Source organism: Perca flavescens, chromosome 1 (genome assembly GCF_004354835.1).
Source record: "Perca flavescens isolate YP-PL-M2 chromosome 1, PFLA_1.0, whole genome shotgun sequence".
NCBI lineage: Eukaryota > Metazoa > Chordata > Actinopteri > Perciformes > Percidae > Perca > Perca flavescens.
Window position 1 is genome coordinate 5,030,321 of NC_041331.1, and position 16,184 is coordinate 5,046,504.

Sequence of the window (16,184 nt, forward strand, 5' to 3'; positions counted from 1 at the left end):
CGGCTGCAAAGGTGGCTTGCATGAGTCCGTACCATCCCGCTGCTACATTCTCCCGCTTTGCTTTGTCTTCATAAACTAAGAGAGAGGACTGAGATTGAGCGAAAGAGACAGAAAGAAAGGAGAAGGTGGAAATGATGAAGGCAGAACGAGAGAAAGACGATTAATAAAAGAGGAGGAGGAAGAGGAAGCGATGGAGAGCAGGAGGCTTAAAAGACGAAAAGGGCCAAGGAGGGAGAGAGGAAGGGAGGGATTCGACGTGGTTTCAGTTAAATACTGATTTCATCATACGATTGGGGAGGAGGGGGGGAGGGGGGGGGGGCATGGTGGCTGTGGCAGCTCTAAAACACATAACTTTTTACGAAGTGAAAATCAAATATTAAAAATGACAGGCCTTATAAGTGCGCTGAGTGAGCTCGGGTCACGGAGGGAGGGAGGCGCGGGCGGCTTGTCAGCTACTATCTGTCAGGGTGAATTAGAAACAATCAGGGCCGAGTGAAAGGGAAGGTGATTGTTATTAAGCGGCGGGGCCCTGCGAGCGGGCGCCCCAGATGTGGCCGTGCATATAAAAGAACAGGAAGCCGGCAGTTTAATTCAGGAAGCTTGCCGAGGCGAGCGAGCAATGCCACAAAAGAGGAGAGGGAGGCGGTGGATGCTGGGTGGGGGGACAGAGGATATGAGGGGGTTGGGGCTTCTTGTCGCTAATATGCTGGAAGTTACTTTGATAACATATTAGGCCTTTTGTGGAATTGTGGAATGACGCAACTCCTTTTCTTTTTTTTCTTCCTGCGCTCATCCATCTCTGTCCATCCCGCCCGGGGAAGTGGCGGGTCAGCCCATAGAGAGGGTAATAGGAAGAATCACGGGTGAAATCTAGATAAGTCGACCTTAACACACACACACACACACACACACACACACACACGCGTACGACAGTGGGGTGGGGAGAGACAGCCGAGCCCATATATCAATTACAACCTGATATCCTGGGAGGATGATGGGATGCAGAGAGAAACCCCTGAACGGATGTGTGTGAGCTCATGTCTCAGCGCCCAATACCCCTCCGCTACCCCCCCAACGCTGTGTAAATCTTCAATTTTTTTTCTTTTTATAATCACCTGACAGTGTGTCTCCCTGAGCTGCTGTCCATGTTTGGTCTACGTGACTCTTTCCTCTCGCCGTTGTGGACAGGCACGTTGATAGACACGGACATGACTCGGTTTTGACTCCTTTGGTAGTCCTGTTATCTGTCAAGTTGCTCCCCTACCCCCGCTAAAAACCCTTGGAGACAGACATCAACGCCCACAGATCCCTATCAGGGAGAATGGGGGGAGGGCCGATTTGTGTGTACAATATGTTAGTGAGGGGAGGGTGGGGGGGTATTAGAATGATAAAATTGCTACTGGGATAGTCAGACGTGATTTATTTATAACGTTAAATAAAGATATAGTGACCCAGTGTTTATGCCATCGCGATGATTGGCATGGGGAGGGGAGTACAATATGTTAGTGAGGGGAGGGTGGGGGGGTATTAGAATGATAAAATTGCTACTGGGATAGTCAGACGTGATTTATTTATAACGTTAAATAAAGATATTCCGTAGCAGCGCTGACCCAGTGTTTATGCCATCGCGATATGAACACGTGCGATGAATGCACTGCAAAGACGGCCTGGAACGCGATGAATCGGGGAATTCGTTTCATTTAGGGATGGATACCAAAACCGGTATGGGGCGGGCCTGGGGGATGAAACTGTAGTAATTAACATCATCGCGCTGTAGCCTCTCCCCCGATCCGTGTCGGGAGTACCAATTCCCCCAATTTTTTAAACAATTTTTACATGAAATATCAAAACCTGTCCATCCACCATATTTATTTAGCAATAGCCTCCTGTCACTGCTGGTTGTGATCGTTTTCTTTCGACGACAGCGGAGGTAAAAAAAAAAAAAGTGCGTTGTAGAAATCCAGTTCAAAAGGGCAACGGTCAATGGGGAAACGCCGACACTGACATCATCACACCCATTCCGACCAATGGTGGGACATCATCCCTCAGTCACAAAGGCTTATCCTATGGGCCTATCATGGTCCAGACAAAAAAAAGAAAACTTGAATTTGATGTCTCAACTCAACCTTTAATTTGCTGAATGGCTATCAAACAAAGTCTACTCCCATAATAAGGAATAATAAATGAAACACAAGTACTACCAAGTCTTTATTTGACCGTACTGGGAGCCAATCACTGCCTACCTCCGAGACAGAAAGTCAAGTGGATCCATTGCCTAGTAAATAGTTTCACTTAACACCGGTTACGTGAAATCAATGGCAAGTACAGAAGGAAGAAAGAGCAGGGAATGAAGGAGGCTGTTAAGATAGTTTCTTTCATATAGTACTTCTGTCTCGGAGCGTGAAGGGCTTTGATTTCTATTTACTTTGTAGTGAGAGATATCGCAAGAAATGTTCCCCTCTCCTTAAGAATCACTGATCATCTAATAGGTTGAAATAAGCAGGCATGTCACATGCTCCCTCTCCCCCCCCTCTCTCTCTATGTCTCTCTCTCTCTTGTCGTCTTTATCGTGGTGATCAGTCAATCGCTCACCTAACACAAGCCGTCTCTGGTTTCCACCTCCCAGGTTTTTCTCCGCGCTGCCGCTGCTGATGTAGCGGAGGTTATATGGTGTTAAACACAGAGCTGCTAAACGTTCCCCAAGGTAATAACAGTCAGTGTATATACAGTGCTTTGCAGTACTGCGACGGGAAGTTGCTGCCAAGTGTGGAAGCAGTGGAGATGGAGAGCAAGAGCCGAGAGGGAGGGTGAAAGCGGGGAAAAAAAAAAAGGGAAAAGGAAATAAAATAATTAGCAAACAAAGAGGTGAAAAAGAGAGTAACGAAGGGTGCAAGGAATGAGGTGGAAGGTGAGTAATTGCTAAACCAGAGGCATAAATAAAGACAATGAGAAGTGATACTGTTGTTGTAAAGCTGTTACTTACTGATTGCTGAGTTAGCACAGGTGCACGCACTGTGGTTACAATGATTACATGGGTTTGAATGCAGCTTTTAGTCAGGCCAGCCCTTTCATTTTTTATCCACTCCAATTTTCAATTCACTTTTGGGGTCACTTGAGGGTGTAAATCCCCTCTTAGCCTTGAAAACATTACTTTGACAAAGTTACCTTAAAGCTACATTGTGGAAGAATTTCTCCCATCTAGCGGTGAGATTGCATATATGACAACCGACTGGATATTACTTTCTAGCCCCTCCCATTCCGATCGCGTTTTAACTGCTGCGGTGGCCAAACCCGAAATTAGCTCTTAGTATCTCCATCGTTTACACGCAGCTGTTCTAGCCACTCCAATATTACTGTAACTTTGGTCTTGTTGCTTTTCGTTGTTGTTTTAATTCTTTTTTTCGCTTCCCAAACTGACAAGACATTAATTATGATTTGTAGGAAATGTTTTCTAGTGCTGTAAACCGATAGAGTTGGACTACACCCAGGTAGTATACAGAGGAGCAAAGTGTCTCACCCTCAACCGACTGACCTAAATGTGTCTCTTGATGAACAAAGTGTAACAATATGGGCTTTTTTTTTAAGCAATGACATATCAAGGCAGAAGAAAGTCAAAAGTGATATGGATGCTGTGGGGAGGTGGAAACTGCCCTACTCCCCAATCCAATCCACCCACCCCCCTTCCCCCCTTTCTCCAAGAGGCCAAATCCAGGCCATGTCTAAGATTTCACAACGATTAGCGAGGGAGGGATGAGGAGGGATATAGAGATGTACTAGAGCAGCATTAGCCATTAATCACAAAGGGGGGAGGGAGAGGGAGTGATAAAGAGAGAGGACTGTCCTAGCGTGGCTCAGCATGGGACTTGTACTTTTACTGTCAGGACCTCCAGGGGTCTTGTGTTTGAGTGCACAATGGCTCAGTAGCATTGGAGGAGCTTCTTAATTATTGAGCCATTGGAAAGGAGTCAGAGATTCAAGACCAAAATATATAAAACATAAAAATTCATGGTAGTACTTTTAAAAAAATCTAAATCAGACATTTTTTTTTGTGTGTGTATGATGTATTTTGCAGCAGAATTGCATCTAATCATGTTCATAATCTAACAGAATGTAAAGTGTACATTGCTGAGTATTTTGTCCGTAATGACAGCTGGTGTAATCTGGATAAATGACAATACTGGATATTGCTACTCTACTACAGTATTTCTTTAGCCTGACGTGGTCATACTCAGATTCTAGTCAGAATGTGAACGCAAACTTCCCGAACTCGAATGTTGTGGGCGGGGCTAAGTTTGGCTGACATCCAGGCTAGTAAATAGATGTTCACACGGTGTCCTCTTTTCTGAGAATTGAAACGTGAAGTCTGGGAAGAGGGCTGTTCTAACGCATCACCTTCCAAAAGACTATAAATCATGATCATAAACGATCGCAAACACATAAATCAGCTTTAAACCATTTCACAATGAAAAACGTTCTGATCTGCCACGACTATAGTCAGGGGTTTGTTGGACACATGAAGTAAAGGTTAGGAAAAGATTGCGGTCATGGTTAAAAGAAAACAATGTTGACTGTTGGTTTAAAAAAAAAAAAAAACAAGGGATGCAAAGCATCCATTCTCTGTGCCAAAGTCACATGCTTGGTTGAGCAAACCATTTACCCGACCTCCTTCCAAAGAGGTTTTGTGGCATAAAGTCACGCTACTTCCACCTTTGCCTTCTGAGAGAAAATAGTTATTACTTACATGACCGCAAGAGTTCGCTTGTCAGGAAAATGTAAATGCATGTTTGACAAGAAATTCCCATTACAGGGTTGACTTACTAACACATGACCAAGACTGAAATATATTATATCAGTCTCATAGCTCTCTTAGTCTCTGTACCAGGATGGACATGAGTTTTTAAGATCTGTGACTAACCGGTTTTTACTGAAAACCCAGTGTTTTTCAGGTCCTGTCCCCTGACCAATGGGCTATCCTGACTCAAACCATTTAAGATCAATGCCTAACCTAAACCATCTTCACACATGCATAGAACAAATCCGGTTTCTAGTACGGATAGGGCAGCGAAGATTTTGCTGGGGTCATTCCAATGTTCCCAGGGTCCTATGTTAACCCAGATTTATCTGGCACATAACGGAGGCAAAGACAATAAGTCCTATGTTCCCAGGGTCCTATGTTCCCCAGCTCATTATAACATGTAATGTGACCCCGAAAAATATGTTCCCCAGTTCTGTGTACACTTAATATGACATGGGCTAGTGTTAGGATTAAGTTACTTTCAGAGTACTGACTATAATCGTGTCTCTGATAGTCGTGAAATTACACTGGCACAGTGCTTAGTTCTTCTTGACAATAGTTGCTCTTTTTATATGGAGAACAACTCCCAAAATATATTTCAGTTCTAAATTTAAAATAATAAGAATTAGTCAACCAATTAAAACAGAGGAAGAAGAAAATCAAAAGAAGAAAAAGGAACAAACATGATTCTTCAAAATGTTAGGCTTAGGAAATCAAAAGTAGTTGACCAAGTAATACAACTGAGATTAGGAAAGAGGTCTAGAGTGAATTTCATATTTTTTATGAAATATTTTGACTTGAAACGGGTCAAATTTCAAGCAAACACAATAGGAGGGTTAATGTGTGTTACTTGGACCATAGATGCGCTCCCATCTTGGCCCATGCACGACCACCTGTTTTCAAGTGACTAAATTACATACTTAGCTCACGTGATAACAACTAAACCATCTCCATGACAACTGAACAACTCCATCTGCTGAGGAAGGTCATGCAATGTGGCTGAAAGCTTTAGAAACACTACATCAGAGGAACGGAGAACAATGCAGCCATTTTTTTCTGGTGAGGTCAGACTTCAATAATAGCATAGGCTACAAAACAAATATTAAAATATCACAAATGCAAAGGCAATTTCGATTAAAGTGGAAAACACAATGTACAATCTGCTCTGACTATGGGTGGAAGAGGACTACACAGGGTTTCAACACTAATACAGGATATGGTATTACAGCGCTGGGTTGTTGCAGGGCAGCTAAAGGCCCTGGGCCAGACCAACCCGTTCTCACTCCCAACTCTTCAAATACTGGGGCTTAGGCCGGCTTCCCACTGGCTGCGTGGCGTGAGCGTAGCGTTTCTGTTGCGTGGCGGCTGCGTGGCGTTGCTGCTGCTAGCCTTCTCTGTACACATTTTGATTTACTGCACTCAAGCAGTAGTATACTTCATGTTAAACATAAATATATACTGATTTGATAATAGCAAAGACAACGTCGGCAGTATCGGATATTTTTTTAATGACCTGCTTCATGTAGTTCTACTGGAACATAGGGTCAGTTTCAGCAAATATGACAGAAAGTTCGTTTTATGAGTCTTACCTACTGCACCTATAACAGCGACTATGGTTACGAGTAGTATGAAAGACTGAAAAATCGTGTAAGGAGGTTGGTTGGGGGTGGTGGATGGGTCACACAACAAGGGCACCTGACCAAGTGTCGCTTTTTGGGGCGATGGGAATGAGAATGTGTGTGAATATTTTGTGAAAGTGCCTACAGTCAACCCCACAATATTGCCACAATATCAATGTATTTGGTCTAAAATATCGCGAAATTTGATTTTCTCCATATCGCCCAGCTGTGCTTTGAGCTAGACCTTTCCCGTGCAGATAAAAAGTGAAGGAGTTTTGCTGGAGAACAGTTTCCTCCTGTGAGTGGCATGATTAGTACCTTTTTTTTTTATATTCTGCGGTGAAGCATACATACAAGGTGTAGTCAAACACCACCACCCCCACCTCCTTACATCACCGTGCTGGGAGGCAAGGTTGAAGCAGGGTGACCATAAAACCAGAATGGCCTTTAGTTAGTCTTCCCTGCCTTCCATCTCCCTCACCCCCCACCCCTTCCCTCACCTACACCCATTCCTCTCTTCTTATTTTATTTTTTTTTTTTTTTTTTTTTTCTGTACTATGAATAAATTTAGTCTGTCCCGGACATGAAAATGTCAAATACCTAAAATACACCTAGGCTAAATAGCATATTAATTTTTAATGCCTGCTCATCCTATGCTGCTATTCTCATATCAGGCCTGTCTGCCAACAGCTGTTGCTGGCTCTCTGGCTGGGAATTTATCATCCATCTAGCTAAAGGAGGGGAGAGAGGGAGAGAATAAAAAAAAAGAGATGGGAGACATTGTTCGGAAGACAAGAGAAAAAGGGGCGGGATGGCTCCGTGTTTTCACGGATCCCTACCTTGTATTTATATCACCCTCACCTCGCAACTTTTCTTGCTTTGATATACGAGTGGGATTCAATTACACTAATGCCAAACATAAATTGTTGAAGATTTCTTCCTTTCCCCCCCCCCCACCCCATCACATTGTGTTACAGCGCGAGCCTCCTCATACATAAAAGAGAAATAAGGGAGCAGAGTGGTGACATTGACGCTGGAGGTAGTGACATTGGGGAGAGCGGCAGAGGGAGGCGAGATGCACTGAAGCAACGTGCCAGTGTGGGTGTTGAATGCCACCCATGTGCGTTTTTTAGGTGGCATGTGGTGGATGATTATCATAGATTATCACAATCCAGATTGTTACAAGTTCTGTCTGCGCACATAGCAGCAGTGTACTGTAGCTGTGTGACTGTGTGTGTGTGTGTGTGTGTGTGTGTGTGTGTGTTTTGGTTTAAGACAGAGTGCCTTTGGGGATAAGACTAAATGGTGAGCGAATGATGAACAGTTGGAGTGTGTGAGCGTATGTGTGCATTTGTGAGTGTGTATGTCTTACAGTGAGAGAACTAAGCAAATTTCATCCAGGCTTTCAACTCATTCTCACTCCCCAGCGACTAAAACAACCTCTTGAACGTGCGCGTGTTCAGCGGCACCGCGGCTCCGTCTGACGATAAGACGATTGCGATTGTTTTAAAGAAATGCCAATAAACCAGGGCACGTGTTTTTCCCATCCTGGGATGCTGTGTGGACTAGCCAGACCTTCCACCGCAGTGCTGTGGAGGAAGGTCTGGCAATGCGAGACTCCGTGTTGTTTGACCCATCCACCACCCCAACCTGCCTCCTTACGCGGATTTTCAGTCTTTCCTACTACTCGCTACCGTTGTCTCTCTTAAAGGTCCCATGACATGGTGCTCTTTGGATGCTTTTATATAGACCTTAGTGGTCCCCTAATACTGTATCTGAAGTCTCTTTTATATAGACCTTAGTGGTCCCCTAATACTGTATCTGAAGTCTCTTTTATATAGACCTTAGTGGTCCCCTAATACTGTATCTGAAGTCTCTTTTATATAGACCTTAGTGGTCCCCTAATACTGTATCTGAAGTCTCTTTTTTTATATAGACCTTTTTATAGACCTTAGTGGTCCCCTAATACTGTATCTGAAGTCTCTTTTATATAGGCCTTAGTGGTCCTCTAATACTGTATCTGAAGTCTCTTCCCGAAATTCAGCCTTGGTGCAGAATTACAGCCACTAGAGCCAGTCCCACAATGAGCTTTCCTTAGGATGTGCCATTTCTGTGTCTATAGCTCCAAAGTGGAGAGTGGGGGTGAGGCCTTGACCAACTGCCACTTTGCTCGTTTGAAAGCCATGATGTCTCTCTCTCATGGGTGGGCCAAATTCTCTGGGCGGGCAAAGCAGAGAAAGGGGAGGTAACCTTGCTCCTTATGACCTCATAAGGAGAAGATTCCAGATCGGCCCATCTGAGCTTTCATTTTCTCAAAGGCAGAGCAGGATACCCAGGGCTTGGTTTACACCTATCACCATTTCTAGCCACTGGGGGACCATAGGCAGCCTGGGGGAACGCATATTAATGTTAAAAAACCTCATAAGTGAAATGTCCATGCCATGAGACCTGCCGCTCTGCCCGGTGCGTTCCATACAGACGCTAAAGAGGGATTTTAAGAGGCACTGATCAAGCGTCAGCATTTGACGAATTAGGGATTGAGAACGGGTTGAGGGTTGAAAGAAAATTTGGAAAATCTTCAAGTTTGAGGACATTATTTCACTCCTGGGTAAAGGTATGGGTGTTGTGTGTGTGCGAGCTTACCTTAACACACCAACTGCATACTGGAGTGCAACCTGTCTGTTTGGATCAAGTGGCCTCTCACTGTCACTCCTGACCGACTGCTGCTTACCGGAATGGCCACCTGGAGGGAGAAACAGAGCAGCGGAAAAGATTAGAAAGATGAGGTGATATAGACCCTGAAGAGGAGGATGGAAAGGGGGGGATACAGGCCGAAGAAGAAGAAGACAGTGATGGGTGGGAGGCCTCCGTGTCATGATGAAAAATCTAAAAAAATTCAGCGAGCAACGCTGCAGAGGTCAAGGGAAACGCAGCCAAAAAAAGGTTAAAGATGAAATCAAAGCCAGTGTTGCTGCGGTGCCCGGAGGCACAGCTGAAAATCTATCCCTCCAGGGCAAGGCCACCGCTGACACGAGGCAGACAAGAAGCTAAATACTGCACGCCACTCGGGGATCTTTCATTTTCAACCGATCAATAAGGGCTTATATTTATCAGGGACTCTGAGCAGCTGCCACGTCTGACAACCTCCACTTCATTTTTGCACTCCTCCTCTTCTCTCCTCTTTTCTCCTCGTCTCTCCTCTTCTCTTCCTCACCCTCGCATGCTAAATTGAGACCCATCGACCATGAAAAGGGGCAGAGAGACCCTGGATTGCCATTAACCCCCCTTTGTGTCACTAGACCGTCTAACACACCACACACACACACACACACACACACACACAAATGCCCTGGAGATACACTTCTGCTAAAGGTCTGTCTCCCCCTTCTTTAAAGAAACATGCCTTATCATTATGGCCTTGGCACAGACACCAGCCCCCTCTTCATGTCTTTTGTTCCTCAAGCTGCCCATGCCACCCAAGACCCCCCCCACCCCACACACACACACACACACACACATATGCATGGAGACAAACAAACATGTAGACACACACACACACGCGGCCCTGCGACAACCTGATTTCACTTTTAATTTCGACCATTTTGAACATGTCTTTCTTGCCAAATTTATTTCAAATAACAAGAATATCAAATCCCAAATTACCACTCTAAATCTGAGGAGCATTACGAGAAGCGGAAGATTGGGTTTAGGGGTCTGAGTTAAAATAACTGGCAGTCTAATCATCTGCACAACAATATTTGCTGTGAGGCATTCTAAATAGATTATCGCTAGTCCATCTGTGTCATCATTGATTTATAAGGCATTAAGCTGCTCGGGGAAGGGAGAGGGCCTTGCCTCCTTTTGCTGTTAAAGGGGCTTCTTGTCGAAATCAGGGGCACGCCAATGGAACAACTGTGGCGCTTGTCTAACCTCCCCTTTAATCGTCAGGCGAGAGGAAGTGGAAATAGGACGGGAGTATCGAAAAGGGAAGTATGAATCCAAATTTTCTGCATCTCTTTTTGTTTGGCGATACAAAGAGACTGGGAGGGGGGGAGGAAGTACGGGTGGGGGGGGAATACACACAGAGAGAAACAAACACACATGCACATACACACATGCAGTAAAAAAAAAAAAAAAACAAGGGACATCATTAACATATGAATGCTATATGCAAATGGTAGGGAGAGAGCAGATGTTGTTGCATTTAATTGACCTATATGTGAATTGCATCCAAACCTTTCAGTGTGTTTTCTGGGCCCACTGAGTACAGTTTTGACTGGCTTTCTGGTACCACGCAACGTATGAGCCGGGAGCACGACGATTTTTGTTTAAACATAACGAGAGAGACGGCTAAACATAGAAAAGAATAGAATAGAATAGAATATAGTAGGATATAATGGAGTTTTTAGTTAAAATTAGAAGAAAATATGTAGAAAATATGTATAATGCGAAAACTCATTGTTTGTCCCTGGTTCTTTTTTCCGTTTTTCTTTACAGGTGACTTCTCTGATATAACGGATTGTATTTTGCTTACTAATGGGTGGGGGGAGGGGGTGGTAGAAAGTACATTTACTCAACTACTGTATTTGAGCACAATTTGGAGGTACTTTAGCTGAATATTTGGATTATTTGTTACTTTATACTTCATCACAATTTAGAGAGCGCTGCTATACTTTTGACTCTACTACACGTGTTTGACACCTATAGTTACTGGTTACTTTGGAGATTCATATTTTACATATGAGCTCAATAATATAGATATTGTTGACTACCCAACAGCATACAGAACAGCTAATATAACGATTAGCATCACCCCAGCTCGTGTCATTAAAATGATGCTTACACGTTACAGTTTTTTGCGATTGCTAAACGACAGTGGGCACAACTGGAGTCACGTGTGCAAAACTCTAACTACAGTCTGCACTACCAACAGTCACCTGAGCTAAACAGTTCACATCAGCTGCAAAACAGGCTCAGTGCAGCCAAACACTATGCACAATCCTCACTGAGATAACACACACTGGCACTCAGAACACACTGAGGGTAAAAACACTAGCGTCAAACACCATACACAAATTACAAACTTTCTCATCTTTACAGTTTGAACAATTTGAGTGACTTGACACTACTCAATAGTTTATTTAAGGAAAAGATATAGATTGTATAATATACCAATTTTACGTAAGGTAAACAAGAATAATGAAAATCAGCAGTTTTCTTCAATATAGAATTTTATCTCTAGTAATTTATGGAATTACTGGGAAAAAAAACTAAAGGTACATACGTAACAGTACCAAAGAATAGTGTGACTAATCCTGCCTCTCTCCAGCATCATGTGACAAGTTTTCTTCATCCCATTAGATGTCTGCATCATCTCTAAATACTAACAAATGTGGTGTTTCTATTGCTTTCACCTCCATTACTTTCTGAAAAACAGTAAGAACGCAGTTTTACTATTGTAAAGATATAGTGTTTTTCACTTTTTTTTTATAGCTGTGTACATAACCTCAGACATCTTACCTGGACATATTGGTATCTTTGCTCTTTTACCTGTTTCTCTCAAACGGTACAGTGTATAATTGTTTCATTCTTATTTGGTGTTTGTATACAAAAAATGCTTTCTGAGCTTTCTCTATATAAATACCATATATGTTCACTAACTAGTCTAAAACAAGACACCTGCTTAGGCTTTCAGCTAAAATTGCAATCAGCAGTGTTTGATAGGCACCAGACTGAAATCTATTCTGTGTTGAATGTGTGGTTAACAGTTTTGACAGCAGTGTGTTAGCATTTGAACAAAGTGCTGTAAATCTACAGTGTTGTGATCGTTGTGGTTAAAGTCATGGGATAAGTGTGTAGAGTTTTGAAAACTGTGTTCAAGCAATGAAAAACGAACTAGAGTTTGGTCCACATGAACTGCTGCTGTGTAGACTGTAGTTAGAGTTTTGCACATGTGACTCCAGTCTCCACTGTCGTTTAGCAATGAAAAAAAACTGTAATACACAAAATAAATCATAATTTACTGTATACGGTCCTGTATCATTGGTAAAGGGGATATTGTGCATTATATGTTTTGTCATTGAAGTTAAAGTTAGCTTATAGGCTACCTCTTGAGATTTCAGTGCTGGTTGATTTGGTGACCCCGGCAACTCACTGGTGGTAATAGCAGCAGTGTCCCAGCAACTCTGTCTCTTAATAATTATGTTTAAATATTGTCTGGAGGAAACGTACACGCTGCGTAGATTCAGTTTGCTGGCAAAAACAACGTTTTCCAGTCCACAAAGTGCTGCATTGTTTTACCAGACAGGACTGCTGCGTTAGTATGATTTAGTCCAAGCTTAAAGGAGAAATCTGGCGCAATATAAACCTAGGGTTAAAAACACATGGGTACCGAGTCGACGGTTCCCTGGGATATGTTTTCATGCTAGTCGAATGTGTCCAGTTTTAGCGCAAACTGCTAATTAGCTGATGAAGCTAGTCGTCAGGGCACGGGTAAAGTAAAAATAATTTGCTATTTCTACACCACTAACAAGGCTCAAAATAGCACTACACTTCCACGGTAGCATAATGAGGGTCCCTACATGGAAACTGAAGCGGGTCACGTCCAGTCGAACGACGAACGGCGTGCAACCAGTAACGTAGCTCAAGCACGGCGTTCGTCGTTCAACTGATCGTGACCTTTTTCCCAAGATGGCGCCCGCCTGTATACGTGAACGGTACCGTCTTCATAATCTAGGCTATCTTTTTAAACTGTCTGTACACTTACAAAGTTCTCAGTGCTTCGGTTTATGGTTTATCATTTATGGTTTATGATTAAAAATGTGCGCATGCTGGCTTTGGTCTCCTCAAGTCCAGTACATGGACAAATGATTTGCTGTGAATCCCTTGTGCATTGGTACGCACTTTGAATACTGCATGGGGGAGGCCGACTTTGCCAGTAACAATGAAAATTACTATATATATAGATATATATATATATATAGCGCCTTCGCCAAGCGCTCACAGCGCATGCCACATAACCACAACGTCCCGGGTTTGATTCCAGCTTTGGGACCTCTGTTGCATTTCATTCCCCTCTGTCTCCCACCTGCCTCTACACCGTCATCTACCAAATGAAAGTGAAAATGCTAATAGAAGAAAATATAAAAAAAAAAATAAAAAAAAATAAATACAGAATGTAAATACACTGCATGGCTATTGCAGAAAAATACTGACCATGAAAAGTATCAAAAATGGGGTCAGATATTATGAACATTTATAACTTTATATAAATCTCTGACGCCTACTATGGAATGACTTGGAGTATTTCTTACATTGGGACATTTCTAACACTGCTTGAGGAGCCTACTTAAGGTATCACCCCCCTCCCCATCTGATCCTGCAGGTAGATACAGAAACAGAGACATCAAAAACACAGAGAGAAAAAGGAGGGAAAGTCACGCATTTCGCACTGCTATGTTTGCATGGGCGAGCCATGAAAAACACAGATGCTATTTTCATCTGGGCCTCTGCCTTTCTTTTTGATTCTTCTCTTTCCCCCCTTCCCTCCATCTCTCCCTCCCTCCCTCTCTCTCTTTTACTCTCTTACTCTATCCCTCACTTTCTAACCCCACCCCTCCCACCCATTCTTGGGAATGTCATTAAATTGTATTAAATAGCCTTTTGTCCAGGGGGCAAGGACCACCCGATATATGATAATACATTAAGGCCCCAGTGTAGCAGCCACTGAGCCAAGACCATCTTAAGAACAAGCATGGTGTGTGCCATGTGTGTGTGTGTGTGTGTGTGTGTGTGTGTGTGTGTGTGTGTGTGTGTGCTAAAAAAGTGGATGGCAATGCGGGGAGAAAAAAATAAAAATTGGAGAAGGGAGGATGAGGCAAGTTGGTTGGAGGAATATAAAGAATGAGATATAGAGAAAGAAAGAGGAAGGGAGGGAGAGAACGAGGTGGTATGCCTGCCTGCCTGCCTGCCTGCCTGCCTGCCTGCCTGTGCATGTGGCTCCCTAACAACTGTGACACATACTAATAGAAACATACCTAATAAATTACAAGCTTTCAGGGTCTGGCAAGCTGACATTTTCTCTGTGCGCGGGACAATTTCATATCTGCGGCGCAAAGTCGAGGGGGCTGCTGGACCAAATTGCATCACACAGAGATGCCAGAGGATTAGCATAAAAATTAACACTTATATTTCAGCTCATTGTCAACCCCACTCCTGCACCGGCTGCCTCACAACAATCAATTCCTCTTAGAAATCTGATTAGATTTCATGACGCTTATTATCCCAGTCAGGTCTGCCTGCCCCCTTCCCCTCCCCTCCCCTTCACTACCACACACACACACACACACACACACACACAGACACACACACACACACACACAGCATAGTCAGAGCACCGCCTGCCATGACTGCCCAGACCATTTGTTTAAATAGAATTAAGGAGAAAATAAATCTCTAGGTGAGGCATTTCTTTTTTTGACAGATGATGCCTCATTCTCTATCCGAGTGTTTATCTTGTGCTTTCGTGTCCTTAGCCTGCATTGGAATCCACCCCCGACATGTTGATCTTGTATCTTTTGCAAGTCGAGTTCATTTAAAACTCTCTTGAATGATTTGCTGCAGTGATGCCTGGTGGTCAACCACAATAAAAAAAAAAAAATAATATGAAAAAATGAGCTATTATTCACCATGTTTTCTTTTCTTCTTCGGTAAGAACGAGCATTACGTTTAAGGATTTTCGATTAGGATCTCCCTGATTTGCCTCAGTCTTGTTTAGAATCAAATCCCGCCGCGGTTTAGTGTCTCTCTTTACTTCCACCTTCCCCGATATAAAAATGAACTCCTCCCGCATCTCATCCATCCTCAAGTACACGGGCTGTCACAAACGCTTCATGTTTACAGCAGAAACCTGGAATGGTGCGAGAAAAAAGAAGAAGAACAAGAAAAAAAATATCTGGTTTTGAGATCCCATGAGGCTGTCGCAATGAAATATTTGTCAATAACGCTCTCTGTTGAAGCACATTGCACAAGTATGTACTAAAAAGCACAGCGCACGTTGGGTGGCTTCGGTAAGACTCTTGATTGTTTAGACAAATGGCATTTCATCGCATCCAGATGTCTTTAAGCTGTGCTCAACTGCTTTCCAAGGCGCAGGCTGAATGTATACAAACATCTCCTCATAACTGCATTCCTCATCTGGGCCTGCGAGCGTCACCGCGCTCGTCACCGGGGGGCCTGGACGACAGCCCGCCCTGCCGAGAGCTCCCATTGGATATTTCGCTTTTTTTTCCCCCCGAGGCAACCTTTCACACATCACCCTTCCGATAAACGCACTAAGTGCATTTTACTCAAGGACAAATGTTAAGGTGCTGTACTTCAACTTTTCTTTCCATGCCACTTTTTACTTCTATTCCAGAAGTACTTGTACTTTTCATTAAAAATTAATTAAAAAAAAAACATCTTTGTTTGGTACAGATCCTGGCAAAAATCACACAATTATCAGAACTGTTGGGGCTTTGTAAATAAATTATAGAGTGTGGTCTAGACCTACTCTATCTGTAAAGTGTCTCGAGATCACTCTTGTTATGATTTGATACTATAAATAAAATTGAATTGAATTACTAGTTATTGTACAAATGTAGCTGATTAAACACAAAAAGTTTGTGTTGGGTTATACATTCATATTATTAAAAAAAGGCATATATTAAAAGGATTTGGGGATTTTATTAGTCGATATCACATCACTCAAATAAGATTGATTTTAATTGGAG

General features: G+C 43.1%; 1 protein-coding gene across 4 annotated transcripts in view; it reads right to left on the minus strand.

The window, feature by feature from the left end:
* Positions 1-16,184, minus strand: part of znf536 (zinc finger protein 536) — a 336,960-nt gene that overhangs the window by 139,008 nt on the left and 181,768 nt on the right. For all 4 annotated transcript variants that reach the window (XM_028578215.1, XM_028578234.1, XM_028578208.1 and 1 more), the window contains one exon: positions 9,058-9,157. The gene's annotated coding sequence lies outside the window, so the exon portion shown is untranslated. The remainder of the gene's footprint in view (positions 1-9,057; positions 9,158-16,184) is intronic.